The sequence below is a fragment of the Quercus suber genome, unplaced genomic scaffold (genome assembly GCF_002906115.3).
Source record: "Quercus suber isolate HL8 unplaced genomic scaffold, Cork oak 2.0 scaffold_65, whole genome shotgun sequence".
Lineage (NCBI taxonomy): Eukaryota > Viridiplantae > Streptophyta > Magnoliopsida > Fagales > Fagaceae > Quercus > Quercus suber.
Window position 1 is genome coordinate 183,283 of NW_027069530.1, and position 19,423 is coordinate 202,705.

The window sequence follows — 19,423 nt, forward strand, 5'->3', positions numbered from 1 at the left end:
AGGTTTCGGGGGTATTTTGGTCCTTTTTGGATTTCAGGGGTATTTTCGTAATTTTTAGATTTTGGGGGGTATTTTGGTCATTTTTGGGTTTTGGGGGGGTATTTTGGTAATTTTTAGGTTTCAAGGATATTTTGGTCATTTTATGGACTTTAGGGGTATTTTGGTCATTTTTTTAATTTCAGGGGGTACTTTAGCCATTTTTTTATGTTTCAAGGGTATTTTGGTAATTTTAAGGTTTTAGGGGTATTTTGGTCATTTTTTGGGTTTCGGGGGTATTTTGGTCATTTTGTAGGTTTTGGGTTATTTTGGTCATTTTGTTGGGTTTTGGGGTTTTTCGGTCATCTTATAGGTTTTGGGGGTATTTTGGTAATTTTTTGGATTTCAGGGGTATTTTGGTAATTTTTAGGTTTTACGGGTATTTTGGTCATTTTTTGGGTTTCAAGGGAATGGAGTGATCCTATCCCGGCGCTTTTCGAAGCGCTGGAATAGGTGGACCCTTCAATCCAACAACCCCACCCCCCTTCTCTTTTCTCAAAAACATCAAATGTTTAATGGAGAGAGACCTATCCTAGCGTTTTCTAGGATCACTCTATTCCCTTATGGAGAGAGACCTGTCCTAGCACTTTTTGAAGCGCTAGAATAGGATCCAACTGTTCCAGCGCTTTGAAAAGCGTCGGGATAGGATCACTCCATTCCCTTGAAACCCAAAAAAAATCAAAATACCCGTAAAACCTAAAAATGACTAAAATACTCCTGAAATCTAAAAAATGACCAAAATACCCTCGAAACCTATAAGATGACCGAAATACCCTGAAAACCTAAAAATGACCAAAATAACCCCAAAACCTACGAAATGACCAAAATACCCTCGTAACCCAAAAAATGACGAAAATACCCCCAAAACCTAAAAATTACAAAATACTCTTGAATCATAAAAAATGACCAAAATACCCCAAAACCCAAAAAATGACCAAAATACCACCAAAGTCCATAAAAGACCAAAAATACACTTGAAACCTAAAAATTACCAAAATACCCGTAAAACCCAAAAATAACCAAAATACCCTTGAAACCCAAAAAATAACCAAAATACCCCAAAACCTAATAATTATCAAAATACCCTTGAAATTCAGAAAATGACCAAAATACCCCCAAAGCCTAAAAGATGACCAAAATACTCCTGAAATCCAAAAAATGACCAAAATACCCCCGAAACCTAAAAAATGACCAAAATAGCTTTGAAACCTAAAAAATGGACAAAATAACCCCGAAGCCTAAAAATTGATCAAAATAACCTTGAAACCTTAAAATGACCAAAATACCCCCCGGAACCTAAAAGATGACCAAAACAACCCTGACACTAATCCATACAACTAATTCAAGTTTTAGAAATATTATTCTCCATTGATAGCAAAAGGAAAACGATGAACAAGAAAGAGGATTCAGTTTATTTTGACAACAAGCAGATGGTCCTCTTTACTCATCAATTAATTCGGGCTACAAGGAAGTTTTACAAACAGTGACAAAAAGAATGAAGGAAAATCATATCTGCGTTGATTAATTTGGGCTACCCACATGGTTCGCCTTACTATTTTTCCTCCTACCGAATGGACTCTACAATTATGTGTTACATAAAAGATTTGAAAAAAATGAAAAAGGGGGGAGGAGTTTGTGGGGTGGGTTCTTAAAAGGCTTTCTAAAATTGATTGTTTGAACTCACAATAAAACATCCAAACTAGGGTACAATGGTGAACAAAGCCTTTACCTACCACCCAACACAAGTAGATACAAAAAATCACATTTCTACACTTCATCCTACCAAACATAATGTAAGAAACCATAAAATCATTTCAACATTGTGGCATTGCCTATCTAGATTTATGTGAAAACTATGCAGAAGAAGTGAAGAAACGGATGTTAAAAATTAGACAATATAAGCGCATTTTAAATTCCAGGACAAAAAAATCTCCAATAACAGCAATATATATTAAAGCAGATGAACAGAGGTAACAAAGTGAACATGGCAGCCAAGATTTGAAATGGGGCAACATAGTAGAATCATTACCTGCAATATCACTATGCAACTACCTTCTTTAAAAACCTATGTTGTGAAGGCTTTTCAAGCCTTTTCCTGCAAGGTAAAAAATGCAATTGGCACCTCAAATATGTGTGTGTATATATCTATATATATATATATATAGAGAGAGAGAGAGAGAGAGAGAGAGAGAGAGAGAGAGAGAGAGAGAGAGAGAGAGAGAGATGAACATCATTTCTTTTCTTATATAAAGAAGGAAGAAAGGAAAATAAATTTCTAGACAGGCATTTTAATATATATGATGAATTTCAGATTGTAATATTTAGGAGATCCATTTTTTTTACATGAATAATTTTATTGAAAAAAAGGCTACATACAAAAAGCACAAAGCAGCCAAAAGAATTATAGAAGAAAACAAAAAATTATGTACAATAAAGAAGAGACTATAAACAGAGGAATGGAGTCACTAGTTGTGAATCCCCATGCTTGAGACCAATCAAACAAAGTGCCTACAAATGAGGCTAAAACATGGTCCCCTCCCTGTGCTCTCCAAATCCTCAAACATACATTTGTTACACTCCCTCCAAATAATCCACATCCACATCAACTAACTTGCCCAAGCAAAGGCAAAACCATATTCACAAGCTACCCAATTCAAGCACAAGTCATTCTCAAGAAAATAGTGCATATAATCTGGAAAATTATGCTACTCAATCACAAGGTGCACATGACATTTCCAAGCAAGCTCTCCTCAACATACTCAAATGCTCAGAGCCATACATGGGTTGTTTTCACAACAAAAACATGTTCATAGCCTATCAACGAAAGGTACAAAGTCATTCTCAAGGTATAAATTACAAGCATATAAATGCTTGAGGTACAAATTAATTTTTCATTCCAAAATACAAAATATACATCCAAATATCATATATGTTTGTTTTGTATATAAATGCAAATTATGTCAACTAACCATGATAGTACAAACTCAAAGTGGCACCAATACAACTAAATAGGAGTTGCTCTATACATAAGTGGGCTGTCCACAAAGGCAAAATACAAGAGAAAATGTCTTTAAGACAGCAAGTCCTATTACACACTTCAACTAGTTCGAACTTTCAAAGCTTGGGGCTCAATACAAGACAATCGAAAAAAAAAAAAAAAAAGGAGGCGAAGGAAAAAGTTGAAGCAATGTCGTAGTCCCTATCCAACATCACCATCTTTGGGACGTTGGCTTGCAGTCGCTCTCTTCTTTACTTCAAAGCCGTAAGTGAGAAACGAACCAAAAAGGGTTCAAAGTTACTAATAGCGGCCGTGATTCCATCTATTGCAGCTCTATGTTGCTGTTCGTAGTAGCTTCAACCTCAGAAAATGATGCATTGGTAATGAGATTGGCCTCGTGGATGAAAGTCCCAACGATAGCACCACAATTTTCTAAGCCAAAGTCATCCTACAAGAAACCATAGTACGGCTTGCTCAATATACTATTATATGCAATCCAGAAAAGAAAATGAAGAAGATATGTGACTTATTAAGTGAGTTATAAAACTCCTACTCAACAATGGTGTATCTCCCAAAGTACACTTATTCTATGCAAGACGGCAATGCAGCGCACTCAATAATCCCTATTGGCATGAAATGGGGTTGGCAATGAGTTTTAACTTCCCACAATAGATTTTATGTTGCTAAAGAAATTTGTGGCTTCATTCTCAAACAAATGGAGCTGCGACATTATCACAAGCGAAAGCATCTCGACACAACGACGTTTCATTGAACATTTTTTTTATAGCCACGCAACAAAGAGGAATCTCCTACTTGCTTACAAGTTATGCCATTCATCATTTTAGCATACACAACAGCTATTTTACAAGGCGACCTCTCATGCTATCATGGTCAATCTGGTCCTATCAAGGCCCAAGACGCAAGGGCTGTTATGGATGGGCAATACCACGATCAAATAATAGACGCTCTATGGAATCATCAATAATGGTTTCGCCAACACTCTCCTCATCATCACAACAAACATGAAGCAACAGCAACTTGTGACTCTGCATTTTAATTCGTATTCGCCACGATAACACAATACTGGGGGCTACTAGTGCCAGCACATACAGCAGCTATGACACCCTTATACTACATCGCCAAGTGATATTTTCACTCCATTTCATCTCAAATGCGTATACGGCCAGCAATATCACTTATCGCTCGTGGTTACAGCGTCATCGAAACAAATCTTAGCAAACATAATCTCATCAAATTAACCAACAATTAAGCAACTCAAGCAAATTGAAGCATCCTTAATGTGGTACAATTTTCATAAAGGTTCAAGACAGCCTTTCATTCATTATCATCTTCTCCTATAGACCCAAGTCAAATCTACAGTCAAGTATGCTACTTCTACTTCCAACACCAATGCCAACTCAATATTAGGCACGGTCGTGCTACGAACTGATTTCCATGTCTTGTGACTATCGGAATCAATAAAGAGTCTTCTTCAATATGAAATTCAGATTCAATTACAATGACTCAACCTTATGGGTCAGTACATCGCGGTATTTCTATGATCTCCTAAGGAAAAGCCAACCTACACAATCGACGACGCTATTCATTCAACATGTTGCCAAAAAATTCGAGAGATCGGCCAAAAAAAAAAAAAAATATATATATATATATATTAACTCACCAAGGTGAGCGTCGCATCTAACTTTATCGAGCTGGTGCAAAGAACACCTTATTGTCGCATTTGGCATCAATTTCCTTCAACAAGGCATTGCTTATCTTCGTCATGAACACTGCTCCACCAACATCAATACCGACAAGTCCCACGGCTATAAGCAGCAGGCTACCACAAATCTACTATGATATTTCTTGTGAGACCACCCTACTCGTGACCGATTGGTTCTTTCTTTTCTTCAGCTATGAGACTTTGTCCTGCCTAAATCTCAACCCCATGGATGGCGGACAATTCTGAGCGTCTTCAACCCTTATTCTTTATAGCCAGTAGGAATTCTCCCTTCCATTTCCAAAAGACCGATGTGGCGTTAGAAGAAAAGAAAAGAAATTAAGAAATAAGAGAGCCAAGCGGTGTGAGAAGCCACCGAAGTAAAAACAAATAAAAAACAAAAAATGAAAAATGAAAAAGGCCAAAGTGAGGCTAAAGTGGGGTGTGATATCAGATATGCTGAGAAGAATAAAGTTTTAGAAAAGTCAAAGCCAAAGTGTGTGTTGCAAGGCAATTGACATGGAGGATTTATAGCCATGTACCATCCAAATGTGGAAAAAGTATATCTTGTTTCGGGTGTATATGCCATCTCTCTCACAACAGTTGGGTCCCATAACTGTGTGGGACCCAGCTGCTATGAGAGAGATAGCATATACACCCGAAACATGATATACTAAAAATGACCAAAATATGCCTCGAAACCTAAAAGATGACCAAAACAATCCCGAAGCCTAAAAATCCTGAAACTTAAAAATCCCTAAAAATTGACGAAAATAATCCCAAAACCTAAAAATGATCAAAATACCCGTAAAACCTAAAAATTAGCAAAATACCCTTGAAATTAAAAAAAATTACCAAAATACCCCAAAAAATTACCATAATACCCCCAAAATCCAAAAAATGTCCAAAATATTTTCGAAACCTAAAAATTACCAAAATACTCCTAAAACCTAAAAAATGACTAAAATGCCCTTCAAACCCAGAAAATTACCAAAATACCCCTGAAATCCAAAAAATGACCAAAATACCCCCAAAACCTAAAAATGACCAAAATAAGTTAGCAAAATTAATTATGTCAAACGGACACTAAGTGAGAAATTCACTAGCAACATAAAAAGGGAATGACAAACTTGCATACTGAATAATTAACCAGCTATACATGACATCTTCTCCATATGCGTCCTCACATTTTGAATTTTCGGAAAGTTGCATTTCTAGAAAGAACAGTTCAACCATAAAGTCCATATCAAAAGCTTCCTTCCAGCATAAGCAAGACCAATTTAGGGCATAAAAATAGAGCAAGAATCACACCATTTGATTGGGTGTGATGAATTCAGTGCAAGAGGCTGTGGGAAACAGGTATTACAGCCATCTGAAAATCTGAAGCATGAAAGCACACACAAAGAAACATTATAAATCTATAATCAACTATTACAGCCTATGACAATGTATCCTTCCCCCATTGCTTTCCCTGAGTCTTAAGATCCTCCATTACATTTTTGTTGGTGGCCTCAAAGAGGTAAAAGCGGTCTTTGGAGCATAAATAATAGTGCAAATATCTATAATATATAAGTAAACTTAGATATAATATCTTAGGTGCAGTACATTAAAATTTTCAATTGAATTTAAACACTTGGCTGCATTGACCAATAAAATAAGAATGACGTCATCTTTTCTAATAATAATTAAATTCAAAAAGTGTCTGAATTTAATCGGAGAACGGGAAACCTAATATACGGCACCTAAATTATACAAGTTTAACCCATTATATATATATATATATATCATGAAATATGTTATTCATAGGACACTCTTCCTATGCTAATGACAGGGTCCAACATTGACCCTTGCTTCTCAACAAACAAACAGGAAAAAATTTTAAATAAGTTAACACAATTTTGAGTGTGAAATTTCACCATACAACTTTCATATGTGAATATAATATAGAAGTGAAAGGTAAGGCTCATTAAAGTAGCAGAAGTGCTAAATTTTGTGTACCACTCTAAAGGATACAAAAATCTCAATAGACACAACCAAAAAACCAAATGGTGCTGACTATTCTAAAAGGAGTCCTCATGTTTACCCACATAATTGCATTCCTTTGATAAATATAGCAACCGTTGAAGTTACACCAAGCTCTAGGAGATGTTTAAGCAATAACGATTTCTTCTATCTTCAAATCCAAAAACTTTGCTAGAAGACTTAAGTGGGTTTCCAATTATCTTTCCTTCAACAATTCCAGCAAATCTGCCAAAGCAATGAAAGTTATATGAAAAATAGTCAAAGATTAGAACCAGGACACTAATCCATACAACTAATTCAAGTTTTAGAAACATTATTCTCCATCGATACCAAAAGGAAAGTGATGAACAAGAAAGAGGATTCAATTTATTTTGACAAGAAGTAGATGGTCCTCTTTACTCATCAAAATAATTTAGGCAACAAGGAAGTTTTACAAACGGTGACAAAAAGAATGAAGAAAAATCATATCTGCGTTGATTAATTTGGGCTACCCACATGGTTCGCCTTACTATTTCTCCTCCCACCAAATGGACCCTACAATTGTGTGTTACATAAAAGATCTGAAAAAATGAAAAAGGGGGGAGGAGTTGTGGGGTGGGTTTTTAAAAGGCTTTCTAAAATTGATTGTTTGAACTCACAATAAAACATCCAAACCAAGGTACAATGGTGAACAAAGCCTTTACCTACCACCTAGCACAAGCAGATACAAAAAATCTCATTTCTACGCTTCATCCTACCAATCATAATGTAAGAAACCATAAAATCATTTCAACATCGTGGCATTGCCTGTGTAGATTCATGTGAAAACTATGCAAAAGAAGTGAAGAAACAAATGTTAAAAATTAGACAATAAAATGCACATTTTAAATACCAGGACAAAAAAAATCTCCAATATCAGCAATATATATTAAAGCAGATGAACAGAGGTAACAAAGCGAACATGGTAGGCAAGATTTGAAATGGGGCAACATAGTAGAATCATTACCTGCAATATCACTGTGCAACTACCTTCTCTAAAACCTTATGTCGTGAAGGCTTTTCAAGCCTTTTCCTGCAAGGTAAGAAATGCAATTAGCACCTCAAATATGTGTGTATATATATATATATAGATGAACATCATTTCTATACTTATATAAAGAAGGAAGAAAGGAAAATAAATTTTTAGACAGGCATTTTAATATATATGATGAATTTCAAATTGTAATATTTAGGAGATCCATTTTTTTTATAAGAATAATTTTATTGAAAAAAAGGCTATATACAAAAAGCACGAAGCAGCCAAAAGAATTACACAAGAAAACAAAAAATTATGTACAATAAGGAAGAGACTATAAACACAAGAATGGAGTAACTAGTCGTGAATCCCCATGCTTGAGACCAATCAAACAAAGTGCCTACAAATGAGGCTAAAACAACATACATCTGTTACACTCCCTCCAAATAATCCACATCAACATAATGGCACTAGGTTCCAAATATCTGAAGAATACTTACCCAACAAATTCCTCCAACCAAACAAAAGGTCAAGCACTTTCTCAGGTAATACCCAAGAGACCCCAAAAGATTTGAAAGTAAAGCTCCACAATTGATAGCCTTCCTATAAATCCAGTGAGATTCTCTGACTTAAAATAGTAGCATTCACAATTAGCTATAAGCAGAAAGGAGCTACCACCTAATTTATCATGCATCATTCAAGCTGTCTGGAAATAAATTTATTTACCACCTGCTACCACCACACTACCAAAAAAATGTCATGTCCTAGCGTTTTTTTCCCGGTGCTTTTAAAAACCGTCGTAATAGATAAGCCTGTACCAGCACTTTTTGAAACCGTTGGTATAGGAAACCCTATCATGACAGCTTAAAACTCGCTCTTTACAAATTGCTGCAATAGTAGGCCTATAGTGGCGGTTTTCAAAAACGCTAGTATAGGAAGCCCTATTGCGCTGGAATAGGTCTCTCTCCATAAGGGAATGGAGTGATCCTATCCTAGTGCTTTTCGAAGTGTTGGAATAAATGGACCCTTCCAGCGCATCAAAAAGCACTGGGACAGGTCTCTCTCCATAAGGGAATGGAGTGATCCTATCTTGACGCTTTTCCAGCGCTTCAAAAAGCGCTGGAATAGGTCTCTCTCCATTACAGAATAGAGTGATCCTATCCTAGCGCTTTTCGAAGCGCTGGAATAGGTGGACCCTATTCTAGCGCTTCAACAAGTGCTGGGACAGGTCTCTCTCCATAAGAAAATGGAGTGATCCTATCTCGACGCTTTTCCTGCACTTCAAAAAGCGCTAGGATAGGTCTATCTCCATTACATAATAGAATGATCCTAGAAAAAGATCAAAGTATAGGGATTTTTAATTATCAAATGACCAATACTCTCCTAATCCTAGAAAAAGACCAAAGTACCCCCCCAAAACATCGAAAAAGAGCAAAAACACCCCCAATACCTAGAAAAAGATTGATATACCCCAAAAACCTAATAAATGACTGAAACACCCCTAAAACATCAAAAATGACCCAAGCACCCCCTAAGACATTGAAAATAACCGAAGTACCCCTTGTGCCTAAAACTAGCCAAAATACCCTCAATTACTTGAATAAGACCAAAATACCCCTATAAGTCTGAAAAATGACCAAAACACACCCAACACCCAGAAAAGGACTCATACACCCCTGAAACATAAAAATGACCGAAATACCCCCAAAACATCGAAATGAATGAAATACCTCCTAAGAGCAAGAAAATGATAAAAGCAGCCCCCGTGCCTGAAAAAGGTGGAAAACCCCTTGATTACTTGAATAATACTAGGGGTGGCAAAATCAATCCAAATCCATTTGCCCACCCAAACCCGCTTACTTAAATGAAACCCAAACCCACCCAATTATTAATTGGGTTAAATGGGTATTAACCTAATTAAACCCAATTAACATTACTATTTATTGGGTTTTAAATGGGTACCCAATTAGACCCAATTATTATCCGAGTATCATTTCTACAAATCAACCAACTTTAAAATACCCCAAAACCACTAAAATTACCAAAATACCTCTTAAACCTTAAAAATGAACAAAATACCCCCAATACCCCAAAAAAAATGACCAAAATAACCCCAAAGCCTACAAAATGAACAAAATACCCCCAAAACCTACCACGAAAACCCAAAAAACATTGAAACCCAAAAAATTTACCAAAATACCCCTAAAACCAAAAATGACCAAAATACCTCAAAAACCTAAAAGATGATCAAAATACTCCCGAAACCTAAAAATGACCCAAATACTCCTACAATCTAAAAAAGGACCAAAATACCCCCCGAAAACTAGAAAATGACCAAAATACCCTCGAAACCTAAAAAATGGCCAAAATGAACCCAAAGCCTAAAAATTGATCAATATAACCATGAAACTTGAAAATGACCAAAATACCCCCCCGAAACCTAAAAGATGTCCAAAATAACCCTGAAACCAAAAAATGACTAAAATACCCCCCTAAACCTAAAAAATGACCAGAATACCCCTGAAACCTAAAAAATGACCAAAATACCCCCAAAATCTAAAAATTACCAAAATTCCCCCAAAACCCAAAAAATTACTAAAATACCTTCGAAACCTAAAATTATCAAAATACTCCGAAAAATCCATAAAATGACCAAAATACCATTGAAACCCCAAAACCTAAAAGGTGACCAAGATTGCCCTAAAACCTAAAAATGACCAAAATACTTCTGAAATCAAAAAAATGATCAACATACCCCCCGAAACCTAAAAAATAACCAAAATACCATCAAAACCTAAAAAATGACTAAAATAACCTCGAAGCCTAAAAAATTATCAAAATAACCCTGAAATCTAAAAATAACCAAAATACCCCAAAAACCCAAAAATGACCAAAATACTATCGAAACCTAAAAATTACCAAAATACTCCTAAAACCCAAAAAAAGACCAAAATATCCCTGAAATCCAGAAAATGACCAAAATACCCCCAAAACCTAAAAATTACCAAAAAAACCCCTGAAATCCAAAAAATGACCAGAATACCCCCAAAACGTAAAAAATGACCAAAATACCCTCAAAACCAAAAAAATGATCAAAATAATTTTGCAAAATTAATCATGTCAAACGGACACTAAGTGAGAAATTCACTAGCAACATAAGGGGGGAGGAGTTTGTGGGGTGGGTTTTTAAAAGGCTTTCTAAAATTGATTGTTTGACCTCACAATAAAACATCCAAACCAAGGTACAATGGTGAACAAAGCCTTTACCTACCTCCCAACACAAGTAGATACAAAAAATCTCATTTCTACGCTTCATCCTACCAAACATAATGTAAGAAACCATAAAATCATTTCAACATTGTGGCATTGCCTGTGTAGATTCATGTGAAAACTATGCAGAAGAAGTGAAGAAATGGATGTTAAAAATTAGACAATATAATGCACATTTTAAATACCAGGACAAAAAAAATCTCCAATATCAGCAATATATATTAAAGCAGATGAACAGAGATAACAAAGCGAACATGGCAGGCAAGATCTGAAATGGGGCAACATAGTAGAATCAATACCTGCAATATCACTATGCAACTACCTTCTCTAAAACCTTATGTCGTGAAGGCTTTTCAAGCCTTTTCTTGCAAGGTAAAAAATGCAATTGGCACCTCAAATATGTGTGTGTGTATATATATATAGATGAACATCATTTCTATACTTATATAAAGAAGGAAGAAAGGAAAATAAATTTTTAGACAGGCATTTTAATATATAGGATGAATTTCAAATTGTAATATTTAGGAGATCCATTTTTTTATATGAATAATTTTATTGAAAAAAAGGCTACACACAAAAAGCACAAAGCAGCCAAAAGAATTGCACAAGAAAACAAAAAATTATGTACAATAAGAAAGAGACTATAAACACTAGAACGGAGTCACTAGTCGTGAATCCCCATGCTTGAGACCAATCAAACAAAGTTCCTACAAATGAGGCTAAAACATGGTCCCCTCCCTGTGCTCTCCAAATCCTCAAACATACATCTGTTACACTCCCTCCAAATAATCCACATCAACATAATGGCACCAGGTTCCAAATATCTGAAGAATACTTACCCAACCAGTTCCTCCAACCAAACAAAAGGTCAACCACTTTCTCAGGTGATACCCAAGAGACCCCAAAAGATCTAAAAGTAAAGCTCCACAATTGATAGCCTTCCCATAAATCCAGTGAGATTCAAACAATTAGCTATGAGCAAAAAGGAGCTACTACCTAATTTATCATGCATCATTCAAGCTGTCTGGAAATAAATTTATTTCCATTCAAATGGATTTACTGTCATACACCCTTCAATCCAACCACCCCCCCCCCCTTTTCTTTTCTCAAAAACATCAAATATGTGTTAAGAACCTGTTGGTTCATGTTGGTTTATGAAATGCATAATGGCTAACTTCGACGGTAGCTTGACCTCCTAAGAGAATAGAGAGAGATTGAGAAGAAATTGAGAGTCAAAAAGAAGTTGTTCGTTCTTGCTTGAGTGCTTTACAAACAAGAGCCAGCCTTATTTAACTAGGCTGCTCGAGTACAACTGATCTCCTAACTAACAATCTTTATTTTTTGTTAATAAGTAATAAATGACCCCAAAAACCTAATAAATGACCCAAGCACCCCCTAAGACATCGAAAATAACCGAAGTGCTCCTTGTGCCTAAAACTAGCCAAAATACCCTCGATTACTTGAATAAGACCAAAATACCCCTATAAGTCTGAAAAATGGCCAAAACAGACCCAATACCCAGAAAAGGACTCATACACCCCTGAAACATAAAAATGACCGAAATACCCCCAAAACATCGAAATGAATGAAATACCTCCTAAGAGCAAGAAAATGATAAAAGCAACCCCCGTGCCTGAAAAAGGTGGAAAACCCCTTGATTACTTGAATAATACTAGCGGTGGCAAAATCAATCCAAATCCATTTGCCCACCCAAACCCGCTTACTAAAATGAGACCCAAACCCACCTAATTATTAATTGGGTTAAATGGGTATTAACCCAATTAAATCCAATTAACATTACTATTTATTGGGTTTTAAATGGGTACCCAATTAGACCCAATTATTATCCGAGTATCATTTCTACAAATCAACCAACTTTAAAATACCCCAAAACCACTAAACTTACCAAAATACCTCTTAAACCTTAAAAATGAACAAAATACCCCCAAAACCCAAAAAAAGAAGACCAAAATAACCTCCGGAACCTAAAAGATGACCCAGAAAACTCCAAAGCCTAAAAATCCCGAAACTTAAAAATCCCTAAAAATTAACGAAAATAATCCTGAAACCTAAAAATGACCAAAATACCCCCAAAACTCAAAAATGACCAAAATACTATCGGAACCAAAAAATTACCAAAATACTCCTAAAAATTACCAAAATACCCCTAAAATCCAAAAAATGACCAAAATACCCCCAAAACGAAAAAGATGACCAAAATACCCCCAAAACCTAAAAATGACCAAAATAAGTTTGCAAAATTAATCATGTCAAACGGACACTAAGTGAGAAATTCACTAACAACATAAGAAGGGAATGGCAAATTTGCATACTGAATAATTAACCAACTATACATGACATCTTCTCCTTACGCGTCCTCAAATTTTGAATGTTCAGAATGTTGCATTCCTAGAAAGAATAGTTCAACCATAAAGTCCTATCAATAGCTTCCTTCTAGCATAAGCAGGAACAATTTAGGGCCAAAAAATAGAGCAAGAATCACATCATTTGGTTGGGTGTGATGAATTCAATGCAAGAGGCTATAGGAAACAGGTAGATTACAGCCATTTGAAAATCTGAAGCACGAAAGCGCACACAAAGAAACATTATAAATCTATAATCAATCATTACAAGCTATGACAATGTATTCTTCCCTCATTGCTTTCCCTGACTCCTAAGATCCTCCATTACATTTTTGTTTGTGGCCTGAAAGAGACAAAAGAGGTCTTTGAAGCATAAATAGTAGTGCAAAGATGTGTTGTTATTTTTATATCTGTAACATATAGGTAAACTTAGATAGAATATCATAAGTGCAGTACATTAAATTTTCAAATTGAATTCAAACAATTGGCTGCATTGACCAATAAGATAAGAATAACATTATCTTTTCCAATAATAATTAAATTCAAAAAATGTCTGAATTTAATTGGAGAACGGGAAACCTAATATACTGCACCTAAAGTATACAAGTTTTACCCATTATATATATATATATATATCATGAAATATGTTATATAAACACTCATCCTATGCTAATGACAGGATCCTACATTCACCCTCACTTCTCAACAAACAAACAGAACAAAATTTTAAAAAGGTTAACACAATTTTGAGTGTGAAATTTCACCATACAACTTTCATATGTGAATATAATCTAGAAGTGAAAGGCAAGGCTCATTAAAGTAGCAGGAGTGCTAAATTTTGTGTACCACTCTAAAGGGTACAAAAATCTCAATTGACACAACCAAAAAACCAAATGGTGTTGACTATTCTAAAAGGAGTCCTCAGGTCTACCCACATAGTTGCATACATTTGATAAATATAGCAACCGTTTAAGTTACACCAAGCTCCAGGAGATGTTCAAGCAATAACGATTTCTTCCATCTTCAAAACCCAAAACTTTGCTAGAAGATTTAAGTGGGTTTCCAATTATCTTTCCTTCAACAATTCCAGCAAATCTGCTAGAGCAATGAAAGTTATATGAAAAATAGTCAAAGATTAGAACCAGGACACTAACCCATACAACTAATTCAAGTTTTAGAAACATTATTCTCCATCGATAGCAAAAGGAAAGTGTTGAACAAGAAAGAGGATTCAGGACACTACCCACATAGTTCGCCTTACTATTTTTCCTCCTACCAAATGGACCCTACAATTACGTGTAACATAAAAGATCTGTAAAAATGAAAAAGAGGGGAGGAGTTTGTGGGGTGCATTCTTAAAAGGCTTTCTAAAATTGATTGTCTGAACTCACAATAGAATATCCAAACTAGTGTACAATGGTGAACAAAGCCTTTACCTACCACCCAACACAAGTAGATACAAAAAAACTCATTTCTACGCTTCATCCTACCAAGAATAATGTAAGAAACCATAAAATCATTTCAACATTGTGACATTGCCTGTGTAGATTCATGTGAAAACTATTCAGAAGAAGTGAAGAGCCGGATGTTAAAAATAAGACAATATAATGCACATTTTAAATACCATGACAAAAAAACTCTCCAATAACAGCAATATATATTAAAGCAGATGAACAGAGGTAACAAAGCAAACATGGCAGCCAAGATTTGAAATAGGGCAACATAGTTGAATCATTACTTGCAATATCACTATGCAACTACCTTCTCTAAAAGCTTATGTTGTGAAGGCTTTTCAAGCCTTTTCCTGCAAGGTAAAAAATTAAATTGGCACCTCAAATATGTGTATATATATATACACACACACATAGATGAACATCATTTCTATACTTATATAAAGTAGGAAGAAAGGAAAATAAATTTCTAGATAGGCATTTTAATATATATGATGAATTTCAAATTGTAATATTTAGGAGAGTTATTTTTTTTTATAAGAATAATTTTATTGAAAAAAAGGCTACATTCAAAAAGCACAAAGCAGCCAAAAGAATTACACAAGAAAACAAAAAATTATGTACACTAAGGAAGAGCCTATAAACATAGGAATTGAGTCACTAGCTGTGAATCCCCATGCGTGAGACCAATCAAACAAAGTGCCTACAAATGAGGCTAAAACATGATTCCCTCCCTGTGCTCTCCAAATCCTCAAACATACATTTGTTACACTCTCTCCAAATAATCCACATCAACATAATGGCACCAGGTTCCCAATATCTGAAGAATACTTACCCAACCAATTCCTCCAACCAAACAAAGGGTCAAGCACTTTCTCAGGTAATACCCAAGAGACCCCAAAAGATCTAAAAGCAAAGCTCCACGATTGACAGCCTTCGTATAAATCCTGTGAGATTCTCTGACTTAAAATAGTAGCATTCGCAATTAGCTATTAGCATAAAGGAGCCACTACCTAATTTATCATGCATCATTCAAGCTGTCTGGAAATAAAAACCCAAAACTTTGCTAGAAGATTTAAGTGGGTTTCCAATTATCTTTCCTTCAACAATTCCAGCAAATCTGTCAGAGCAATGAAAGTTATATGAAAAATAGTCAAAGATTAGAACCAAGACACTAATCCATACAACTAATTCAAGTTTTCGAAACATTATTCTCCATCGATAGCAAAAGGAAAACGATGAACAAGAAAGAGGATTTTTATTTTGACAACAAGCAGATGGTCCTCTTTACTCATCAAATTAATTTGGGCTACAAGGAAGTTTTACAAACAGTGACAAAAAGAATGAAGGAAAATCATATCTGCGTTGATTAATTTGGGCTACCCACATGGTTCGCGTTACTATTTTTCCTCCTACCAAATGGACCCTACAATTATGTGTTACATAAAAGATTTGAAAAAATGAAAAAGGGGGGAGGAGTTTGTGGGGTGGGTTCTTAAAAGGCTTTCTAAAATTGACTGTTTGAATTCACAATAAAACATCCAAACTAGGGTACAATGGTGAACAAAGCCTTTACCTACCACCCAACACAAGTAGATACAAAAAATCTCATTTCTATGCTTCATCCTACCAAACATAACGTAAGAAACCATAAAATCATTTCAACATTATGGCATTGCCTGTGTAGATTCATGTGAAAACTATGCAGAAGAGTGAAGAAACGGATGTTAAAAATTAGACAATATAATGCACATTTTAAATACCAGGACAAAAAAAATCTCCAATAACAACAATATATATTAAAGCAAATGAACAAAGGTAACAAAGCGAACATGGCAGCCAAGATTTGAAATAGGGCAACATAGTAGAATCATTACGTGCAATATCACTATCAACTACCTTCTTTAAAAACTTATGTTGTGAAGGCTTTTCAAGCCTTTTCCTGCAAGGTAAAAAATGCAATTGGCACCTCAAATATGTATATATATATATATATATATAGAGAGAGAGAGAGAGAGAGAGAGAGAGAGAGAGAGAGAGAGATGAACATCATTTCTTTGCTTATATAAAGAAGGAAGAAAGGAAAATAAATTTCTAGACAGGCATTTTAATATATATGATGAATTTCAGATTGTAATATTTAGGAGATCCATTTTTTTTATATGAATAATTTTATTGAAAACATTCTTAAGTGTAACATCAAATTTCATTTGATTAAGTGTTTTAAGACTTTTCTAATTATAAAAATAAATATTCTTTGTTTCTTTTCATTCAATGTTTCAAGACTTTTTCCTTTCTAACGCATACACACAAAACTCTTTGCATTTCAATTCACCATTTTCACCTCTTACACTTCTACTCCTTATATATACCTACTCATAGCCCTTTATACGATCCCATGCCAAATACACACAAACCAAAAACAATGTCATTTACTTTCAATTTTTCGATAACATCTACTTAACTCCAACATTGTTGTCTTATCTAATCTTAACTCGTATGAGTTGCTACAACCAAGAAAGGGGACTTACATTTTATGTTGAATGACATCGGCAATTATGATTTTGATGTTAAGGCCGGACGTTGTACAGTTGTGAGTTTTGTAAAGGTTGTGATTGATTTTGGGTGTTTGAAATGTGTATTTTGTTTTAGAATTTAAGAAAAAGAAAAAGACATATTCTATATTAACTTTTATTTTACAATATTCCTCCAAAGTTATTTTTTTTTTATTTCTCATTACTTGAACTGAATAATAATAATAATAATAATAATGTGTGTTCAATTTATAATTGTTATTTTTTATGATGAACTCATTACTAACTAAGTTCTATAATAATTATGCTATAATATATATACAACATTTTCCAAAACTATTTTACATAAAACGTTACAATATTAACTGTGCATCGCACGGACAGCCTAATAGTTTTGTTTTAAAATTACAATTCAACCCTTTAAATCATTTTTTTAAAAGGCTAATTTTCCAAATAATTCTAAAACAATATCATTTTTCAATAATTATTATTAAAATAATATTATTTTGTAAAATTTTCCACTTATAAAAATAGAAAAAGTTTAATTTTTTTTCCTGAATATACAAAAAGGTCTTACATATAAGATGGAATGAAACATCCGGGTTTTCAAAAAATCAAAGCTTGAAAGAATTTTAAAAGACTTTAACTATACTCAGCTTACTCTTCATTTTCCATCCCAACCACAAACCACCGAGTAGCCCCGAAAATAAAACACAAAAGAACTCTATGAGCTTGTGAAAGGGTAAGATAAAAGATGGCCTTAATAGTTTATATTATATAGTTTGTGTCTTCATCAACCCTGCCAGCAACCATGAGAAGAAACTGCAATTTGAGTTCAAAGGAAAGATGAACGGAATATCCCGTGCAATACCTCAAATCCTATCCTTCCATTCAATCAAACAGCTCTAAAACAACTCCACATCATCAATCCGCGTGACTTAGAAAACAAAATTTAAAAATTCACTCTCATTCATTCTCTTTTTTTTTGGGTCATATCTCTCTCTGCAACTCTTCACTCCTCTGTTCTCTACTTCTCTCTAAATTTCATAATTTTCAAAAAATCCCTTAGTCACTGTTGCCGCTACCACTATCATGCCAAACCACCATCATCGCACGGACCAAGTCTCGAACTAGTCACCATTGTGCCACCCACAAGCCACCGTTGCGGCCTTTCTCTCCCCCAACGATCTATCAACCCCTGCTATGCCTTCGCTTGCTCCAATGCCTAGCACCTTCAAACTGCACCACAGGCATAGTCACGTCTCAATAAGTTTTCTCTCTAATTTTTCATATATATTGGGAACGCGAAAGAAAATAATTATAATTTGACATTGCAATCTTTTCGATTTTTTTTTTTTTTTAGTTAGTTATGAGCTTAGCGATTGAAATCAAATGGTGGGTTTTTTGGCTGTGGGATTTGTGGGTTCTTTTAATCTGGGTCTTGTTTTTTTGTAAAGTTGTGATTTTTTTTTTTTCATTCCCATCGTGGTGACTTGTACTAAGAGCCAATAACTTTTTGATGGGTATATTGTTTTGCTCAGTATTATGGGTTGGGTTATTTTTTTATGAACATGAACAGAATTTTAATGCTTCTTCATTGTTGAACTTGAAAGGCAATATGAGTACCTTTATTTAACTTAAGTTGGACATATAGGTGATATATATGGAAAATTTAGAGACTTGATTTTTTTTTTTAGAAGGGTATTGCAAAGAAGATTATGCATATCAAAATCTGATGGTGATTAGAATAATTCATTATTACAAAACTTGCATCAATGTGAAGTTCTAAATTTATATAGCACCTTAATGTGTTCATTTGCAATTAGATGACATTAGATTTGATGATGGAGAGTCTCTCCATTGGAGACCTCTCAAAGTTGAAAAGGTAGATTTTGCTGTGCACAGGTAATGTAGCATTAGTGGAATGCTTACCTTTTGTACTTGTTGGTTGTGATCTTGCTAGTAGTAATATGGGTTGGTTTTGATGTAGCTTGTTGGAAAGCTACAGTAAGAGCTAAAGACCATGGGCGTGATT